This window comes from Suricata suricatta, chromosome 1, assembly GCF_006229205.1.
Source record: "Suricata suricatta isolate VVHF042 chromosome 1, meerkat_22Aug2017_6uvM2_HiC, whole genome shotgun sequence".
Classification (NCBI taxonomy): Eukaryota; Metazoa; Chordata; class Mammalia; order Carnivora; family Herpestidae; genus Suricata; species Suricata suricatta.
The window spans coordinates 104030199-104052309 of record NC_043700.1 but is presented as its reverse complement, the minus strand read 5'-3'; the positions used below and the strand labels follow the sequence as shown (position 1 = coordinate 104052309).

Genomic DNA, 22111 nt, shown 5'->3' with positions numbered 1-22111 from the left:
CCAATGCAGGGCTTGAACCCACGAACCACAAGATTGTCATGACCTGAGCCAAAGTGGGACACTTAACTGACTGAGCCACCCAGGCACCCCTGCTTACTAGTTTCCCTAAATCTATGACCATTTCCTTTTGGTTATCAAGTGAGCTACCTGGTGATTTTGTTTTCTTTTTCACTGCTTTTTCTCTGTAGGGCTGTATTTGGAATCAGTCTCCTTAGGACAGAAAGGCAAAGGAGACATAAAAGAAGATGAAACCAGGGATGCCTGGGAGAGCACATAGAGATGGGAAGAGGTTGGGCAGAGGAAAAAGACACAGAAAGAGTCTGTTAGGTGCAGTGTAGTAAGCTTCACACTGGTCTGTTATCAAGGCATTGACAATATGAGCATATTGTATGGAAACATTTTAATCTATAAAATACACAAGCCAACTGTTTTTAAGCCCTTTAAAGACATTACTTACAATATATATATATATATTGTTCTTATCAGACTCCAGAAATTTATTTTGTGTATTTTAAAGAAGTTGAATTTCTTTTGAAAAAAACTCTGATATAGGGTTTTCACTCCTTCAGAATGTCTTTTCTTTTAATTGGTCCTATTGATAAGAGTTTACCACATGTATCTAGTACAACTTACCACTTTACATTTTAAAACTCAGCATTAACTGACATCAATGGGAAGTTCCTATGGACATCAATTGCTTTTAAGTTTGAAGAATATACTTCTAAATATTCACTAGTTGCTTCAGAGAGCATAATTCCATTCCAGGATAACATTCCTTGATGTCCAGCTATAATGATGGGGCATTTTTTTCTAATTAAAAAAGCTGGTTTCCATTTAACTTAATCCCCAATTCAACTATCTTAATCCTAGCAGCATCGTCACATAGGGCCATTTAGCAATAAAGTAATAAGAAGCTGAATAGTTTATAGAAAAATCTAGTTTTTATTTTATTTATTTTTATTCTGCTTTTCTTTTTTCTTTTTAAAGAGAGTGTGTGCATGCACATGAGCAGGGAAGGAGGTGGGAGAATGAGAGAGAGAGAGAGAGTGGGAGAATCTTAAGCAGGTCTCCATGGTCAGCATGGAGCTCAATTCAGAGCTCGATCCCATAACTCTGGGGTCATGATCTGAGCCAAATTCAAGAATCAGACGCTTAACTGACTGAGCCACCCAGGCATCCCAAAGAAAGATCTATTTTATCACCAATAATTCTTGGGGAAATTTTTGCTGTATGGCAATTATTCTTAGCAGAATCTTGCCTTGCTCTTATGCTATAAGGTGTTTTGATGATATGACCTTTAACAGGAGTCACTTTCCTTTGAAGAAATTATTTAAATCCCTTGTGGAGAAAACATAATAATTGTTGGTTTAGATTTCAAATAGTTTTGTATGGTAAGTGATACGGTGTTTATAATGATGATGAAATATTGTTTATTATTAACAAGCAAAACTAGCCACTCATCTGTCCAGTCTTCCCTTAGATGTTTTTTCTTTAAGGAAATTTTTCTTTAACCCTATAATTAAGTAAGTCCAATCATCACATTCTACACTTTTTCATCTTGTCTCCTGTAAAATAACTTGATCCTATTTATATTCTCATCAATTAGTGCAGTGGCTGTACATTGTAAGTGCTGAATAAATATTTGCTGAAAAAATAAGATATGAAAACCTGTATGTAATATACAAAAATTTTACATTTTGTACTAACTTGGGTTTGAATTTGCATGATTTATGTTTTGCATCTAAATATGTAACAATGTGTATAGTAATTTAGCTTTATTTGCTACAAGAATGCATTACTTCTTAATTCTTTAAGATTACATTTATTTTTAGATTTTGTAAAAGTTATACATTTAAATTTATTTGATAATTAATTTGTATCACTATTAATGATGAAATACCATAATTATTAAAACTTAATGAAACATGTTTAGTTTTTTAAAGTTTATTTTATTTGTAATCTCTACACCCAACATGGGGCTCAAACTCACAACTCCGAGATCAAGAGACTCAAGCCCCACCGACTGAGTCAGCCAGGCGACCCAGAAACACATTTTGTTTTAATGCATAATTTTCTCTTCTGTTTTATCTTTTGGACTGTTTAAAAAACCAATTCACCTTCAATATTTGAAACATACATGAGAGTATCCTCCTATTGTGAATAATTGTTTTCGTTGTGAATGTTATACAAGCAAGGAGAGAAAATGTGGTTTAAGTATTCTGACTTAAAATAGTTTGCATCTTATGAATATAATGATGCAGAATGCCTTACTAGCTTATTTCCAGTTCTCTCTTTAAATTTGTATATATTTAGTGCTCATTGTTACGTTTCTTGAAATAAAATATCATGTAAATTCTGCTGTAGCTGTTGAGCCAGCTTTATAAAAGTGGTCTGGGTTAAAACTACAAAATCTGTCTGGTAGCCGCATAGGAAGGTGGGAATCTGTCCGGGCAGCTTGGACACAAGAATCTGAGTGACTCTCAGATACATGCCCTCAGCCTGATGTGGAGAGAACAATGCATGTCTCTATATTTTCTCAACTCCTCTTGCAGTTAGATAGCCCAAGTGACTTGCGTCTAGTGTTCAACCCTATCCTCAAACCAGGTCAGTGGCTACGAGGAGTGGAAAAATGAGATTACTATTTATTCCTCCCACTGTGTAATCTATAAAACTCTCTGCACCAAGCCAAATCATGTAGGCATTTTAGGTCAAAAGCATAACATAGATATGTTGGTTTATAGTGGCAGCATTGCTTAGGCGACAAGTAGTCTTGCCAGTAGGCAGCAGAAGATTGTAATCGCATTAAAGAAACTAGTCAATAGCAAATTTACACTATTTGATTTTATATGTCTGGTATTTTGAGTCAGTTCATTTGTGGTTTTTTCTCCTAAGACTATGTCTCCAATGAATATTGAGATTTGAGGCTAAATTTAGCTGATATGAGACTTAGGGCTGATTGTGGCTCTAACACGCAAGCCTGCAGCTTCATGGCTTATCACAGAAGAAGCTTAGTTTTGGTTCACCTGAAGTCTGGTGGGGTTATGGTGGAATGAGCGGGGGGTGCTTTTGTATCTTTTACATGTAGTTGTCAGGGATTTGGGCTTGTATAAGTCTACCTAGAGACTCAAGTTAGCAGAGGCTCTACATCCCCCATTGGACTTCCGAGACCTCCCTAGAGGTTGACATCCATTTGCCAATTGAGGAAGTGAGAATGTGGAGGTTTTAGAGTCCAGGCCAGCAAGAGGTACAATCTCTTCTGCTTAGGTTCCGTAATCTGTCTCATGGTCTAACCAAATGTGGAAAGAGTGGGAAAATGAGGTCTTCAGTGGGGTGGGCATTTCCCAAAAACAACACTTCTTCATCATAAGGTGGCATGCGTTTTTGGTGAATAGCTAGCTTCCTCTGCTAAGGTGAGAGACTGATTGTGATTGCTGTATTCAAGCAACAACTGAAATTTATCCTTGGAGTAATGGTATTGAAGATAAGGCTTTTAAGAACATGAAAACAAAATACTATTAACCCATAATTGAGTAAGTTTAGGACTAGAGGGATTGCTATGTCATCAAATAGAATCCCGTTCCGATGATTAAGGAGATATTCTTAGATTTCAGAAATTCAGAACAGTTGTTCCCCTTTTTTTCCCTCTGGTGATTATTTTTAAGTGAAGGGATAAAAATCCCTCTTTCTGCAGTTGCTTAAATAAAATTGCTAAGCAGAATGATAGTTTTATTTAGAAGATACATACAACACATCCCTCTGTGTTATAATGATTATATAAATATTCTATCATGCTAAAATAAATTTCTGTGACTAAGAATAGCTATGTCCTCATATACTTTACAAGTATCTCTAGGTCTTTGTGCCACTTGAGCCCCTCAATGACCCTTTGAAAAAGTTAGAGTGGGTATTATTAACTGCCCTTTTGCACAAGGAATGTGACACTCGCAAAGTTTTCCTTTGTTTTGTTTTTAAATATAGATTTTAAATGACTATTTCAAAAGCTTTTGGATTGTAAGGGTTAGATGAGTGAGAACTAGAACCCTGTGATGCTATTTTTATGACCCGCAGTGGTATCTATCTGGACACTGGAAAGGACCATTAGTGTCGATTTTTCAGTTTGTACGATCTATACACATGACCACAGATGCAGATAATGTGAGAATCACCAAGGTGACTGAAGTGACAGATCAGCATTGCTGGTTTTTTCATTTTGCTGGTGCAGGCATATTTTGTGTTTTGGCTTTTAAATATTTATAGAGTAGAATTCCAAGAGTGGACAGATATTAAGCCTTTTTCTTTTAATCTATAAGGAACAAGCCATCAAAACTATAGCTCCAATGTATGTATTTCTAAATAAAGCCAGAGCTATTTCTACTATTCTCAAGAAATGCTTTTATTTAGTATAGTTGACTTTTCACCTTTTATTCAATTCATTGCCTCTTTATTGAATTTTTATTGGCTAGAATTGTTCAGCATAGAGATAAAAGAAAAAGTCACTTTTCCCAAGATCACGGTCTTGTGAGGGATAGACAGAGGGGAGGTGAGACTTCCTATAGTCAAATAAAGCTGATGAACAAAGGCTATCAAAAGAGTCTTATAAGCCATAGGAGTAGAGGCTAACAGCCTTGGGTGAGATGGAATGGGGTGCTATAGAAGGTGTTCTGGAGGAGGTGATGTTTGAATTGATTCTGGAAGAATTCGAGAGTTCTGCAAGAGTCCAAGTGGATATGTATTGCTTTTTAAAATGTAAAATATGAAGTTCAGTTATATTTATATTTACTTATTATTTTTGAGAGAGAGAGAATATGCATGTTGGGGGGAGAGGGGCAGAGAGAGAGAAAGAGAGAGAGAGAATTGTAAGCAGGCCCCACACTTAGTATGGAGCCCAATGTGGGGCTTGATCCCATGACCCTGAGATCAGCCAAAATTAAAAGTAAGACACTCAAACAACTGAGCCACCTAGGTGGCCCCAAAGTTTAACTACATTTTAAATATTTGACTTAAATTCAGAAATAAGTCTAAAATATGATATCCATATCTGGACTTCAGAAGAAAATATTTAAAGACAGCTCAGTAGAAAATCATAAACACTGGAAAGTAAAACCAATAAAAAATACTGGGTGCGAAAGTCAGCATGCAATAAATATTGTTAGATTCATAATGAACTTGAAGTTTTTCGTACTTTCTCATTTATTATGACCTACGTATATTTCTCAATTTGTGAAATTTATCCTTCTCTTTAACTTTATCTCTGTTCCGACTCTGGCTATCCTATATGAAAGATGTCCCTGCTTCCACCTGCTGTGAGGTACTTACTATGTGTATTTTTTCCCATAAGTATATAAATAGTACATATATTTGTCAATTATTTATACCCAGACTCATTGTATCAGCCCTCATCTTTCATAGATTTCTGTAGCACTTACATTTCTGCGGGATTAAAAAAAATTCCCAATGGTGAAATATATTGTCTACCTAGAAGCCATCTGTTTTTGCATATGAAAATAAAAACCTGTATCTAATTTTCTTCTGAGAGAAATAGGCTCTCATCTTCTGGAACAGTTTATGAAAAGTTATGTGTGACTGTAGAAGAGAAAGGGAAAGATGGAAGGAACATCTAGCAAGAACATACTAGTTTTGGCCCCCATATACTGTAAGTCAATTTAGTTTTTTTATATGACCCAAAATGGATCCAGTGTTTTATTTATTAATCAGTAACCATAAGATTATAAGGAGCTAGTATAAAAATTATATTTAATATTAACATAAAACTGCCTCAGAATACATGAAGAACCACTACATTAATATAGACCCTTAACACATTTTGCCTGATTTTGAAGTGTGTCTCAGAGGACAAAGGCAACTATGTCTACAAGACTCACCTCTTTGATTTTGAACAACTACTCAATTTTTATTGAAAAATCAACACGATAATATTTTTTTAAATTTTTTAATGTTTTATTTATTTTTGATAGAGAAGAGACGGAGCATGAAAGGGGGAGGGGCAGAGAGAGAAGGAGACACAGAACCGAAAGCAGGCTCCAGGCTCTGAGCTAGCCTTCAGCACAGAGCCTGACGCGAGGCTCGAACCCAGAACGTGAGATCTGACCTGAGCCGAAGTCGGAGGCTTAACTGACTGAGCCACCCAGGCGCCCCTCAACACGATAATATTAAAGAAAATTTGAAAAGAGGTTTCATTGTTGTATTAGCTTAATATAATCATTTTATGTTGCACTCTTTGCTTATATTCAGAGATATTTTTCTATAGTTGCAATTCATTGGAACTCAAGGATTTATCATTTATGTATCCCACAAATGTTGATTGAATACCTACCCTGTGGCAAGCCCTGTTCTAGGTATGGGGGGACTCTGCTGTGAATAAAATAAAGTCGCTGCCTTTATGGTGATTATATTCCAGTGGAGGAGGAGTGGAAGAAGCTAGACCTTTAACACATAAATCAACAGATCAGTAATGTCAGGTGGCAATAAATGCTATGAAGAAAAATGAAAGCCTAGAAGGAGGATAGCAAGTTATGGGTGGCTTTTTAAACTAGGGTAGTTAAAGAAAAGAAGACTCCTCTGAGGAAATGATATTTGATCAGAGACCTGAGTAAAGTGAGGGGTCACCTCTGTGACCAACAGGGTAAGTCCATTCATGGCAGAGTAAATAGCAAGTATATGTGCTTGAGAAGGGAACTTGTGTGGTGTGCTCAATGGGGAGCGGAAGGACCAAGAAGCATGAAGCACAGGGAGCAAGAAAGAGAGTGGTCAGTGGTCACCAGGTATCACATTGTAAGTGCCTCTATGTGGCACGTGTGTGTGGGGTGATAGGAATATGCAAGTGACTAATACAGCCCTTAACTTCCAGAAGCTTACATTCAAATAGCTCATAGATATATAAGCAGGAAATTATAACAAAATGTGCTAGATGCCATTGATAAAGAAAGGAACAAAGTGTAGTGAGCAGCATAACTGCACTGGGGAGAAAAAGATGCTGAAATGGAATTTGGAGGATGAATAGGCGTTTTCAAGGAAAAGAAGAGAAGAAAGGGCATTCTAGATCTAGAGAGTAGCACACAGCAAAGTCAAGGAAGTGTGAAGTGTCTTGGCATACTTTAGGTTTTGCAAAATGTTTAATAAGATTTACAGGGCACCTGCCTGGCTCAGTTGAAAGAGTAGGCTTGATCTCAGGGTTATGATTTCAAGTGCCATGTTGGATGTAGAGATTTCTTAAAAATAAATATATTGATTAAAAAATGTTTAATGAGATTTAAAAAAATGTATGTGGGAGAGTCATGGAAATGAGGCTAGAAAATACATTAGAACAGAACTGTGAACGTTCCAAGTTAAAATAGCATTTCAAACATGACAATAAACTATTCTAGACTGTTTTCCTTTTTAATTTGAGTTATTTTATTCTATAGAAGTTTAAAACTTTATCCACTGCATTCAATTCATCGTTTTTCTCTATGATTTTTTTGCCACTCTTTAAAAGCAGGAAAAATTGTTAACAATCAATTAATAGCATCAAAGGGAGATAAGTTATCCATTTCCTCTGTTGAAGCAAATAAGAAGGATTTCCCAGACTACTTTAGTTTTCAGTTTTGGAGGGAAAATCAATATTTCAAAGTTATATGTATGTTGTTTATTAATTTATCTATTTATTTTTTATTTATTTAAAAATTTTTAGGGGTGCCTGGGTGGCTCAGTTGGTTAAGTGTCTGGCTTCGGCTCAGGTCATGATTTCACTGTTATTTATTTTTGAAAGAGAGAGAGAGAGAGTGTTAACAGGAAAGGGGCAGAGAGAGAGGGAGACACAGAATCTGAAGCAGGCTCCAGGCTCTGAGCTGTCAGCATAGAGCCTGATGTGGGGCTCAAACTCATGAACCGCGAGATTATGACCTGAGCCAAAGTTGGACACTTAACCAACTGAGCCACCCAGATGCCCCTAATTATTATTACTATTTTTTAAATAATGGGTTTCCTAGTTTTCTCAGGGATAATGACTTTACATAAATTCCAGAGACACATATAGTAATGTATCTTTGACTACAATTACTTGCTCAGCTAATATTACTTTTCAGGAGATTTCATATATTTTGAGTAATTGTTATTATTGTTTAAAATTTACTTACTTTATTGTATTCCACCCCGGTTGGAATACTTTTAGAAATTTTAAGAGTGGGGCGCCTGGGTGGCTCAGTTGGTTAAGTCCCTACCCCTCTCATACTCTGTCTCAGTCTCTCAAAAATAAATAAACACTAAAATAAAAGAAATTTTTAGGAGTAAATTATAAAAAATTCTAGATTCTGAACATAAAATTTCCCAATGTATTATTTTATCCTCTGAACCTTGAAAGATTTCACTTCAAACTGGTTTCATTGGTACTCTCTATTTTGTTTATGTTTTATTTCATAATCATAAACTTAACTCTGCACTACAGTTAGACTTGGAGGGAGATAGGAAAATGTGGACCCTAAAGAATAGCAGTGAGAGCCCAGAGATTATCAGATGTTGCCTCTAATGAGGGTGGATAGGTGCTCTCTTGAGCTGCAGAAGGAATGGGGTGGTCTGCTGGTTAAGATAAAACACAAATGAAATTTATTTGAGTTGTCCACAGTGAGCAATGATGAACTTATTGCTGCTCTTGACATTCTTGGACCCAAAGCACTCCGTGGCTTCTACAATATTCCTATCCTCCTTCACTTTGCCAAAGACCACATGCTTGCCATCAACCACACAGTCTTGGCAGTGCAGATGAAAAATGGAATCATCTGTATTGGGTTGAGTATTTGCTCTGGGCAAGATGCCAGGACCTGCATGCTTCAAAATACAGCCCTCATCATCAAATTTCTCCCCGTAGATGGACTTGCCACCAATGCCATTATGGCCTGTGAAATCACCACCCTGACACATAAACCCCTGAATAATTCTGTGAAATATAGAATCCTTATGACAGGTCCCAGTGCTCAGACTGCAAAAAGGTTTCTCCTGTCTTTGGAACTTTGTTTGCAAATGTCTTGAAGTCACTGTGGCCTGAGAGCTTGTCCTTGACTGTGATGTCAAAGAACAGGGTGGTTCACCTTGGCCAGGCTGCAGCAGCGTTGACTGCATCTGCAAAACCTCATTGGTACTCTTTTTGAAGATGTAAGTCCTTCTAGAATTCCCAGAAAAGCATTATATGCAGTCCATAAGAAATCACAAATTATGAATGTTTTTCACGGGATATGTTTAAATCGCTGTGTCAGCCATCCCTTGATACTCTTCCTTAGAAGTTCTATGGTGAACCAATGTTTTGGGAACTGTGGGCTGTGCAGAATTTGAGCTTGGGGACTCTGGGGTTCTCCAGAGGAGCAGACAGCTCCCCGAGAGGCATGGTTGGGTCACTGGGAGTTTGCACAGGCGCCTTTCTGGCTATGTGAGAGGGCCTTCATTAGTCTTAGTGTCATTTATTATTTTCAAACATAGTTCTAGAATGGAAGCATTTACCTATATCAAGTGAAGATTTTTTAGAACATACCATCATTCACAATTGTCACACATGTCTAAAAGCATGGTCATAGTCCTATTTTAATGGACTTTGTATAACAAGTCTCAAAAACCTTGGAATATTAATGTTTTACAAACTGGTATTTAGAAAAGAAGGACATTTTATGTCTCCAAAAGACATTGAAACAGAAGGCAAATGACCTGGGAAGGAAACTAACATTTATCTGCTTATGGGCTTTCTTCTGCCAGTGGAATACATCAGTTCATTTACCTGCTGCAGTTGTTACACAGATGTGATTAACACTGTATTACCTAAGTGCCTAAACTGAGGCTCAGAGAAGTTGGATGACAGCATCATGAATTGGAATCCAGATCTTTTTGGCTCTTATGTCCATGGTGTCAATTCTGCTTAAATGCATCTTTCTGAGTTCTGCTCTAGTTAATTATTACAACGTAACAAACCACCCCAACACTTCATGGTTTAAAACAACAACAATTTAAATTCTCTCATATGCCAGTAGGTTCCATCAGCCTTCCTACATGGTAGTCTCAGGGCAGCATTCCAGGAAGCGTAAATGGAACTAGGGTCTAGAAGTCCCACGGGGCCACTTTACCACATTCTGTGAGTGAAAGGAAGTCCTAAGACCAGCCCAAGTTCAAAGGGTGGAAAATAGCTTGTATCTCTTGATGGGAGGGGCCACAAACATTTTATGACCGTATTTAATCAGACACTATTCATTTCTCTTTTTAATTTTTAAGCTGTTGTCTTATGCTACGCTATTACCAAAGCACTTAAAAATATTAGAAAATGAAGTTTTAAATTCTTAAATGTGTCTTTTAATTTTGTCCTACTTTACCATTGTGAAGGAGATCATTGTGAAAGAAGATGATGAGCATGAAGATAACTTGAAAGCCTGTAAATAGAACCCTCTGTAAGCTAAGGTGTTATTATGATTTCTAGAAGATGCTAGGATTTACAGTTGAAAGGAGTTTTAATAGATTAAAAATAAATGAAAAAGAGATTTGAAATGTAAGCTGTCGTTTATAGGACATAGACATTTTCCTCAGGACTTGGAAGTATTATTTATTTTCTGAAATGCAATAAAATGTGATTTTTTTAATTAAATGTTTTGTTGCTTGTTGGTATAGAATCAGTAAAAGTTGTGTGAAGTCAAAGTCTTGCCATCTTTTGGGTAGTTTATAGTATTAGATCCAGATGCTCTCATATCAAGAAGGCTGTGGAATCATATCATGGGTATTGAATCATCCTGACAAATGCAGAAATGCCTGATTACTCAATCTTAATTCCTCCATAAAATATAATTCCTTTTGGCATCTCATAATATGGCTGCCGTGTGCTAAAATGAGTTCTAAAATGGGAAACCTACATGGTGCTACGAAAAAGATATCCTCCAGGGATTTCTTTCCTAAGGGAGGGCTGGGTGAGATTTGGGGACTTTATTTAGGAAAAAGTTCTTAAAAATTAACAACAACTTTGGGTGATCCAAGTTTCCAGTTACGGAATGAAGAAGTCACGAGAGTAACAGGCACAGCACAGGGAATACAGTTAATGGTATTGCAATAGCGTTGCATGGTGACAGGGAGTGGTGAGCAGAGCATAATGCGTATGGTTGTTGAGTCACTAGGTTGTATGACTAGAACTAATGTCACATTGTGTTTTCATTGTGTTCAGGTTAAAAAATGTATCAGTTGTCAAAAAGTGTTAACAACCTGGTCACCAAGACCCCGCTTTCCATTCTTGCATAACCTGCTTGCCTCTATGAGGCATTTGAGTTTGATACAGTGACAGAATTATGGTTGAGAAGAGTCAAACACTGCCCTGGTGTTTTATAATTAAGGAATTTGGGGGCTGCTACTAGGCATGTCAATAATACATCAGTGACAAAGGGTGGAGACTCTCAGGTGTAGAGATGCAAAATGAAAGGATGAACATAAGGGTTTCATCTGAGCTTCCTGATCATGCTCTGAGAAACAGTGGTGCAAATTTTGCCTGTTTATGAACCATATCTGAAAACTCGATTTTGGCAGTAATACTTTAGCACAGATTGCACCTGCTGCTTTGAAAATGCAGCTTATCAGTCATCCTTAGCATCATATTGATATCCAATCCAACACAGTCTGAAATTTTGACTTCTCACAATATTGTTATAAACCTACTTCAAAGAATGGAGAAAAAAATCACTCTAAATTGCCTTGAATTCTGAATTCAGAAATTTAGGCAAAATAAATAGTAGTTAAATTCTTCAATCATATTTTGGATTGGCATAGTTTTTATAAGACATACTTGATATATATATGTATATATTTATATGTTATGAATTCTGTTGTGTTTATCATTATTAAATTTTTCTCAGAGTATAGCTACGAATTTCATACCAACTGGCAATTTTAAGATTGATTAGAAAGAAAAATTATCAGATGCTTCTAGATCTATTTTCTGAAACAAAGAAATGAAATAGATCAACTTGGATAATTTTGAAAATTGCCCAATTAGTTTTAAATAATAGTAGCAAACATTACTGAATGCTTCTTATGTGCCAATATTTTCAGAATTCCATATTAACTCATTTATTCCTATTAGATAGCCCTGCTTCATAGATGAGTAAACTGAGTTGTAGAGAGGGAGTAAAATTTGTCTAGATTCACAGAGAAGAGGGATTCGTTTCTGGCGGTTTTATTTCCATGTCTGGTCTTAATCACTCCCTTCCACCACTTCTTGCCTTGTCTCTCTCAGATGTGCATCTGGTCTCTGCTGAATTTCCCACAGGCCTGGGTTTTTAGACATTGTTACAATGCGCAGGAGTCTAAACTTTACTGGGCTTTTGGTATATTTTGTATGAAACTTCAGTATGTATAATCATAGTTACTGTAATGACAGTATGAAGTATAAAAACAAAATCCATCAATACAAAGGTTGGTGGGAGCTGTGGATTTTCCTTACAGAATAAAATCATGTTTCCACTCTAAACATGAGTTTTCTTTTCTCTTCTCAGATGGTTTAAATAGAGCCAAAGAAGTTAGTTTAGACTTTAGAAACTCAAAATTAGTTTTTAAATGTGGTAACGTGAAAATTAAGGTTAGAATACAAGGATTTATTTAGAATGCTATTAGGTACAGGATTACAATCCATGGGGTCCAAGCGCAGACTATACAAGAGCAAAGTTCTATACAGCACTTATCCTAGGGTAGAACTACCATCGCTCCTGACTGTGAGGACTAGAGCTTAATAAATATTAAATTTAATAAATACAAGGAAGCAATAGTGAGAAGAAGCAACTTGATAAACAGGCAAAAACAATGGTATGAGTCCTTGCTATTTAAAATTTGTCCAGGGGTGCCTGGGTTGCTTAGGCGGTTGAGCGTCAGACTTCAGCTCAGGTCACGATCTCATGGTTCATGAGCTCAAGCCCCACATGGGGCTCGCTTGCTGTTCTTAGCGAAGAACCCACATTGGGCCTCCTGTTTCCCTCTCTCTGCCGCTCCTCATGATCTCTCTCACAAACATAAATATTAAAAAAATATATATATAATGTTTGGCCATAAAACCAGGAGCATGGACATCACCTGAGCACTTGTAAGGAATGCAGAGCCTCAGATGCCAACCCAGGTGTAGGGAATCAGAACCCACGTTTGTGTCAGCAGGCGATTCATCTGCACACTAAAGTTTCAGAAGCCCTGGGCTAGCGTATTCGTATTTTGTTGTAATTAGTTGTGTAAATATGAATAAGTCACTTACTATGCTCTGTATTTTAGTTTCCTCCATTCCTTACCATTTAGTGTACATTGATTCTGGACAAGTTAATTCTGTAATCTTCATTTAGTTGCCTGTAAAATAGAGGTACTTATAATAGCTACCTTATATTAGTATAATGATTAAATAGGGTAATAATAATAATTGTAAGGTTTGTGGAACACTGCATAAAGCATGTGGTTAATAAATGCTTGTGATTATTAGTTTAGTTATTGTTTCCCTGGTGTGCTGTATTATCTTATAGATTACATGGCAAGTGGGATAATAAATTTCTCCCTAAATTTCCTATACAGACATATAAGTTGCTTTTTTTTCACACCTTTATGAGGTAATGCAAAATTTTTTTCCAAACTGGTTGTACCAATATAAATATGCTTTTAAAAACTGAAAAATTTGGGGCCTCATGGGTGGCTCAGTTGGTTAAGCATCTGGCTTCAGCTTAGGTCATGATCTCATAGTTTGTGGGTTCAGCCCTGCGTCGGGCTCTGTGCTGACAGCTCAGAGCCTGGAGCCTGCTTCAGATTCTGTGTCTCCCTCTCTCTCTCTGGCCCTCCCCTGCTTGTACTGTCTCTCTCTGTCTCTCATAAATAAATAAAAAACATAAAAAAAATTTAAAGGAAACCTGAAAAGTTTAAAGCCGCAAACTTTTCCAAGAGTTAAAGTGCCCAGTGGAAAAAACACTGGCATGGGGATTAGGTGGACTATAATCTAATCCCAATGCTTCTGACCTTGAACCTGTCATTTAACCACTTTGGCTTTCTTGATGTTATATGAGAATATAAAGTGCTTTAAAATGCTTACAGTACTATTTTGTAGAACTGGCAAAACTGAGCACCTGGGTGGCTCAGTCAGTTAAGCATCCGGCTTCAGCTCAGGTCATGATCTCACAGTTCGTTGAGCCCCCTGTCAGGCTCTGCGCTAACAGCCCAGAGCCTGGAGCCCTCTTTGAGTTCTGTGTCTCCCTCTCTCTCTGCTTCTCTCCTGCTCACACTCAGTCTGTCTCTCTCTCAAAAATAAACATTTAAAAAAATAAAAAAAAGAACTGGGAAAACCCAATTATTATGTCTATCTTATCTGAGTCTATGAGAATTTGTGATAGGATGTTCACATGACCACTGTTTTGTGGCACTACATTGGGTACTTTTAGAAGCTTCAGAAAATCTCCCAGAATATTAAATTACTGTTTCTGCCATGAATATATGCTCTCTTTCTCTTTATTTAATCCCAAATTCATTATTTCTACAAGAAATAATCTGCTATTTAAAGGGGTGCTCATTATATAATAGTATCAACACATTCACTAAAGCTTCACATAAAAGTCTTCTGTCCCCTCCTCTATCACTGTATTGTCCAGGCGTGCGCTGGCTGGAGCATTGTAGGACTGCGACAGATCTTCACTGAATGGTGCATAGTGGATAGTGACTTCACGCCCATTGTTCTGCATTTGAAAATTCACTGAAATTTGTTCCTTCCCTTTTTTGGTAATTGAGTTTATAGCAAAATATCGACTCTATGATAACCAAGAAGTCAAATGTTTGGAGTTCACTGAGAATGAAAATCTGTCTCAAATTCACAATTAATTCAGCCAGTGTTTATGTTGGACCAGTGTATATAATGAAACTTTCATAAATGAATAGAACTTCTTGAACCCTTCTTAGTTTGCCGCTTTTGTTTCTCTTTCTCAGTTAGTGATGATAAATGTTCCTGGTGAACATGTGTCCAACAGACTAAATAAATATTGAAATTGAACTGGATGTTGAAGCGATTACAAATTAAATAAAGATCTTTTTTTTCTGCTTATTCTAATATATCTGCAAGTCATAACCCAATGAGGTTCTCTGAGATTTAAAAAGGAAAGAGCAGTTTCTTAAAAACTAGGGGAATGTGATTTTGCTTAATCATTAGATTCATAAATAAGTAAAGACTGTTATCAACATATCTCTGAGATAAAGACTTTAAGTCATTAGAAAAGAGATGGTCTTGAAGGAATCCCACTTATATAAAATTTGAAAATGTAGACATTTATCTGAAGATCTGATTATGTATTCAAAACAATGACTTCAGCACTGAGAGGGCCAGAAAGAATTTCTGGAGAGCAGGGTATTGCTTTTGTATGCAGATAAGTTAAGGCTGCAATGGATCTGTTATCTTCCTTTTTTTAAGCAGCTTTTAAAGATATGATTGACATAGATATTTAGTGTGCATATTTAGTGTAGCATTCAATTGGATGTTTTGGCATATATATATATACATATACATATATATGTATATATATGTATATGTATATATATATAAAGCCTTCACCACAATTGAGTAAATCAACATATTTAGTGATCTTTGGATTGATAGAGGTATTTAGTTAAAGTGTCAGAACCAGATTTCATCTTTTCTTTAGCAAAAATTTTACTACTGGGTTGGATTTTAATTAAAATGAGACCTGTGTACACTTTTTTCGTGGCTAGCCACAGAGCATTGTTTTCTAACTATCATTTAGATCTATTCATTTTTTAATTTAGGGTGTGGCTAGAATACAAACTGTAGCATGACTGGCCTCCAGTGGTGTCTTTGAAGAATAGCATCACTGCTAGATTCAGAGCAACAGGTGAGAGATTCAGAAAAGAGCCATTACCTGTGAGCTACGATCGATCATGCACATAAACTGCTTGGTGGGGCTGGTGAAATGGAACATCTATTGTGGGCAGATTCCTCTGTATGGAAAAAGCTGTTGATGCTAGGTTATACTTTAATGCAATTGCCGCTCGAAACTTTTTCATAGGGGAAGATTTACCCTGAATTTCATTTTAGGAGAAGAGACTTGCTTCTCTCTGGCTATCTTCTTTCTGCTATGCTGATACTTCTTCAAAGTATATCTTTATCATATTACCTGTTTGTTTTGCGTGTCTTTTTTTTCCTTACAGCTTTTCATTTTGGTTAACTGCTCAAAGAACTCTGAAATGGCACCTGTATGAGTACAAATTAAGGATCAATGTACTTGGCATTGTTGATTTGAAGTAATTTTAATGATGAGTGAAGGTAACTGGGAGGTTTGCCTATGGTTAGTATCAGGCATCAAGACAAGAAGTATTCAGATCTTAAACTGCTGTCTTTGGGCATGTTTTTTTCTTGCTCGTATTTCTCTCTCTTATTCTGTTGTCCACAATAGTAGAAAAGAAGAATCATAAATAAACTATGGGAAACCAGGAGAAGAGTATATGTTAGAATAAGTGAAGTAGATATTATATTTTTTATTGTAAGTATAATAACAATTCTTCTATAGAAAATAAAATCTTCCAGCTTAGGAAAAGAGAACTTATTGTAAGTATAATAACAATTCTTCTATAGAAAATAAAATCTTCCAGCTTAGGGAAAGAGAACTTCAAATACTTGGATTGGTCAGGGCCAGTTGAGGTTGACATGAAAATCTGTACCACCACTAAATTTTTTTTCTCAGACTTTTCTGCTCACTTCATCTAAGCCACCATCACTACCCAACGTTCTTCTGATTTCCAGCCAAGGGCAGGAACTCTGGAATCTTTATTTTTGCCTAGTGTCTCATCTAAATGCATTTATGCGGTACATCTCACACACATTTATGTTCTTCTATTTATGTTCTTCTATTGTTGTTGTATGTGTGGGTTTGTATTAGTTCACTGTATTCAGGCAAGCGGATGGAGCCCATATCCAGATGTCCAAATATTCTTAGGCCTCATCAGCTATGGATACAAATGAAGTCAGTTTAATAGTCACATGTGTCCTTTTATGACGCATATCACCATCTCAATCTCCTGAAAACTGCTCTTCCCCCATTCACCACTCTTGTATTTTGGGGGGAGTGTCTTCAGGTGGAGTCTAACATGCTCATGAACGAGTCGTGTGAACCATCTCATTGGCTGCCGTGGGGTGTCTGAACACATTGATCCTTTTCTTCTAATGCCCACTGCCCTATCTCCAGGCTCCACCGAGGCACTACACACCTCAGAGGCCAAAGATAACATGTTGTCTGATTGGAATGCATTCTCTCATTGTATTATGCTGGACATGACTAAAGTATTGGTTTTGCCTCAGTGCCTGACAAAGCTCTTCTATAAAGTTCAATTATGAGAAAGACTTGGGAGTTGAGAAGGAGTTAAATGTCTGTGACAGCGGCCAGCTCTTCCTGTTTTACGAAAAAGACCTTGTTACTGCATGAATCTCTCTCCTGTGATTTGCTCTTCTTTCATTTGGATGATTTCTTTACCAAAAGGCTCTCTGGTTTCTTTATCAATTAGGATTAATTGATTAAATAATTGATTTTTCCATTAGAACCAATGAAAATCTACAGAAACAGGGGCTTAAATGAGTTAGAAGTTAATTTCTTTCTCATAAAATTAATCCAGATGTAAATAGTCTGGGGCTGGTAAAGTACACACTCTACCTGTCAGAATTCCAGGGTCCTTTTGTCTTTTGCTTGCCATCCTCTCCATGAAGCTTCTACCTCATAGCCTGATCTGATGGTTCACATTCTAACCATTATGTCCAGCAGAATGGAGAAAGGTGTGTGTGTGGGAGGGTATTCACACTTTGTCTATAAGGACATTTCCTAAAGTTGCAAGTAAGTCTTTTTAAATAAAATCCTATTGGTCATCATATAGTTATACAACCACACCTGGCATCTAATGAGGCTAGATAATGTAGCCTTTACTATGGTAGTGATGTGCCTAACTATTATTATGATGATTTTATTGAAACAAGAAGGGAGAACATATATTAAGGAAAAACAAGTGGACTTTGACACAGTACCATGCAAATGGGTTTCCAGAACACCCAGCCTAGCAGCTGACCTTGGGTCAAACCAATATTAGTTCCTTTCAAGGCCATCCTGGGCTATTTAATTTGGACCTCTATATGGCAAAATATCACCATTCCTTTCATGTCCCTTCTGGCTAAGATTGCCATTTACAAAATTGTCCAGTGCCCTTTTCCTTCTCCTTTTTATCTCATTGGATTAGGATTAGCTTAGAATGAGACACTTGTTCTCTCTGTGCTGTGCTACAATTATCTATACGCTGTGATAGTTTCCCCGATTGTGATCTTTGCACCAAACTGTATCAGATGGCATGCTTTGGTGACAAGTATTCATTCCCTTGATACCAAAACCAGATAAAGACATGACAAGAAAGGGAAACTGTAGACCAGTGTCTCTCATGAAAATAGGTGTAAAAATTCTCAATGAAATACTGGCAAAGAGAATGCAGCAATGTAGAAAAAAAAAGATTTACACATCATGACTAAGTGGTGTTTATTCTAGATATATATGCTAGGTTCAATCTTCAAATATTAACTAAAATAATCAATTATATCAATAGGCTGAAGAAGAAAAATCACATGATCATATCAATAGATGCTGAAAAATCCGACAAAATCCAATATCAAATATTTTGTTTTGTCTTTTAAGTAAACTCTAATTTCAACGTTGGGCTCAAACTCATGATCTCGAGATCAAGAGTCACATGCTCCACTGACTGTGCCAGCCAGGCGTCCCCAATATCAAGATTTTTTTTTGCATAACTTTCTGGTTTTTTAATTCTGTGGCACCAATATGAAGTCTTGATTTAAAAAAAAAACTCAACAGTGGTGCCTGAGTGGCTCAGTTGGTTAAGCATCTGACTTCACCTCAGGTCATGATCTCAGAGTTCATGGGTTCAATCTCTGCATCTGGCTCTTTGCTGACAGCTCAGAGCCTGGAGCCTGCTTCAGATTCTGTGTCTCCCTCTCTCTGCCCCTCCCCTGCTCATGCTCTATCTCTCTTTCTCTCAAAAATAAATAAACATGTTAAAAAAAACACCTCAGCAAACTTAGAGGAAACTTATTCAACTTGATAAAGAATATCTACAGAAATCTACAGTTAGCATCATACTAAATGATAAGAAATTAAATGCTTTCCCCCAAGACTGAGAAGAAGACAAGAAAGTTCCTTAGTATTTTATATCATATGAGAAGCTTAGTTAATGCAATAAGACAAGAAAAGGAGTGTATGAAAATATTGGGGGAAAGAAAACTGTCATTGTTTGTGGATTACATGATTTTCTATGCAGAAAACCCCAAATAATCAGCAAACACACCTATGGAACTAATAAGATAGTAAATTTGCAGGATACAAAATTAATATATAAAATTCAATTGCTTTCCTATATGTCATCAATGAATAATTATAATTTGAAGTTAAAAACATAAATTTAGGCATAAATCTCATAAAACGTATACAAGAACCACATGAGAACTATAAAACTCTGACAGAAATCAAATAACAGCTAAATAAACTAAGAAATGTTCTAGGTTCATGTATAGGGAGACTCAATATTGTTAAGATGTCACTTCCTCCCACTGTTGATTTAACACTGATCAAAATCCCAGCAAGTTATTTTGTGGATATTGACAGAGTGATTCTAAAGTTTACATGGAAAGGCAAAATATCCAGAATAACCAACCCAACACTGAAGAGGAATAAGAGAGAACTGACACTACCCAGCCTGAAGACTTCTTTAAGAAGCTACAGAAATGAAGACAGTGTGGTGTTGATGAAAGAATCGGCCCATACAGAACAGAACAGAAAGCTCAGAAACAGACCAATGCAAATATGGTCAACTGATCCTTGGCACAGGACTAAAAGTGATTCAATGAAGAGTTTTAACTAATGGTGCTACAATAATGGGAATCTAGATGCAGACGTTACACTTTTCACAAAAATTAATTCAAAATGGATCAAGATTTAACGGTAAAGTTCCAAACTGTAAGCCTTCTAGGGAAAACATAGGAAAAAAGTCTAGGTTACCTTGAGTTTTTAGATATGACACCAAAAGCATGATTTATGAAACCAAAACTAGTAAATTGGACTTTATTAAAATTTAAAAGTTCTTGGGATGCCTGTGTGGCTCAGTCAGTTAAGTATCCAACTCTTAGTTTTGGCTCAGGTCATGATCTCACAGGTTCCTGGGTTCATGCCCCACAGTGGAGTCTGCTCTAGGCCTGCTTGGGATTCTCTCTCTTTCCCTCTCTCTCTGCCCCTCCCCTGCTCACATGCTCTCTGTCTCAAAATTAAATAAATAAAATTTAAAAAAATTTAAAACTTCTGTCCTAGAAAAGACACTATTATAAGAATGAAAAGACAGAGACCAGGAGAGAAATCTTTGCAGAATACCACCTGGTAAAAGGGATTGTATTACAAATACATAAAGAATTCTTCACAGGAATTCAACCATAAGAAAATAACTCAATTTAAAAAGAAAGGGACAAAGGATTGGAATAGATACTTCACTAAAAAAGACAATACAGATGGCAAATAATCATATTTAAAAATACTGGATATTTTATGTTTAAGGAATTGCAAATTAAAACAACAATGAGACACCACTGTATACCTATTGGAATTATCAAAATCCAAAAAACTTGATAATACCAAATGCTGGTAAAGATGTGGAGTAACAGGGGTCCTCACTTATTGTTGTGGGAATGCAAATGGCACGGTCACTTGGGAAGTCAGTGCTTAGCGAAGCTAAACATAGTTTAGCACAATCCAGCAGTTGTATAGAAGGAGATGAAAACTTCTGTCCACACAGGAAACTGTACTTGCATGTTTATAGCAGCTTTAGTCATAATTATGCAAAACCAGAAAAATCAAGATGTCCTTTAATATATGAATGGATAAACTATGCTACATTTATGCAATGGAACACTGTTCAGTGATAAAAAGAAATGAACTATCAAGTTTGATCCCAACTATAGGATGTTCTGGAAATGGCAACTCTATAGAGATAAGAGAGAGATCAGTATTTGTCAGGGTTTCTGTGCTGAGATGGAGGAGTAATGAATAGATGAAGCATGAGGATTTTTTAAAAATGTTTATTTATTTTGAGAGAGAGCAAGACACAGAGTGCAAGCTGGGGAGGAGCAGAGAGAGAGAGAGGGAGACACAGAATCTGAAGCAGGCTTCAGGCTCTGAACTGTCAGCACAGCTCAATGCGAGGCTTGAACTCACAAACCATGAGGTCATGACTGAGGTGACTCCAGATGCTTAACCAACTGAGCCACCCAGGTGCCTCAAAGCATGAAGATTTTTAAGGGGTGAAATGATTTTGTATGATCCTTTAATGTTGGATGCATGACATCCCAAATTATTTCTCCCTGTACTTCTACGTTTTCTCCTTTTTGGACGAAAAGGAAAGGATGTCTCCTAGAAGAGGGAGGCAGGAAAAATGAAACAGGACAAAAGAAAAAGTTAATGCAACATACAATGCAACATGCAATTACTTTGTAATGTTCTTTAAAGAATTACTTTCCTTCCTGTTACATTTACCTAAATTACTTGCCTTCATCTACCTAGGAAATTCAATTATAAAATATCTGTTTCATATCTGAAATGTCTGAAGTTCAGTATGGACCCCAGGGGAAATTTTCATCAAGCTTATGTAAATACATCCTTGTTTTGACTACTCCTGGTGTGTTCAATCACAAATAGAGCTTTTTTGTATTTCTATAATCTGTAACATAAAATGCAATTGATCTTAGTGTGGAACACAGATACTATGATATAGCTTATGTCAAGATGACTTGAAACTTCTCATCTTTCTTTCACTTATGTTATTTTTTTTTAAATAACATTTTAAACTATTTGTTTTGAGCCATTTAAAACTATTTATTTGTTTTGAGGGAGAGAATGCAGGCACAAGTAGGGGAGGAGCAGAGAGAGAGAGAGAGGGAGAGAGAGAATCCCAAGCAGATTCCACAGTCAGCACAGAACCCAAGGTAGGGCTTCATGACACGAACTGTGAGATCATGACCTAAGCCAAAATCAAGAGTTGGACACTTAACCAG

General features: G+C 36.6%; 1 protein-coding gene and 1 pseudogene across 7 annotated transcripts in view; one reads left to right on the top strand and one right to left on the bottom strand.

The window, feature by feature from the left end:
• ANK2 (ankyrin 2) overlaps positions 1–22111 on the top strand; it is a 336115-nt gene that overhangs the window by 32469 nt on the left and 281535 nt on the right. The window lies entirely within an intron of this gene.
• Positions 8602–9079, bottom strand: LOC115286626 (annotated as a pseudogene).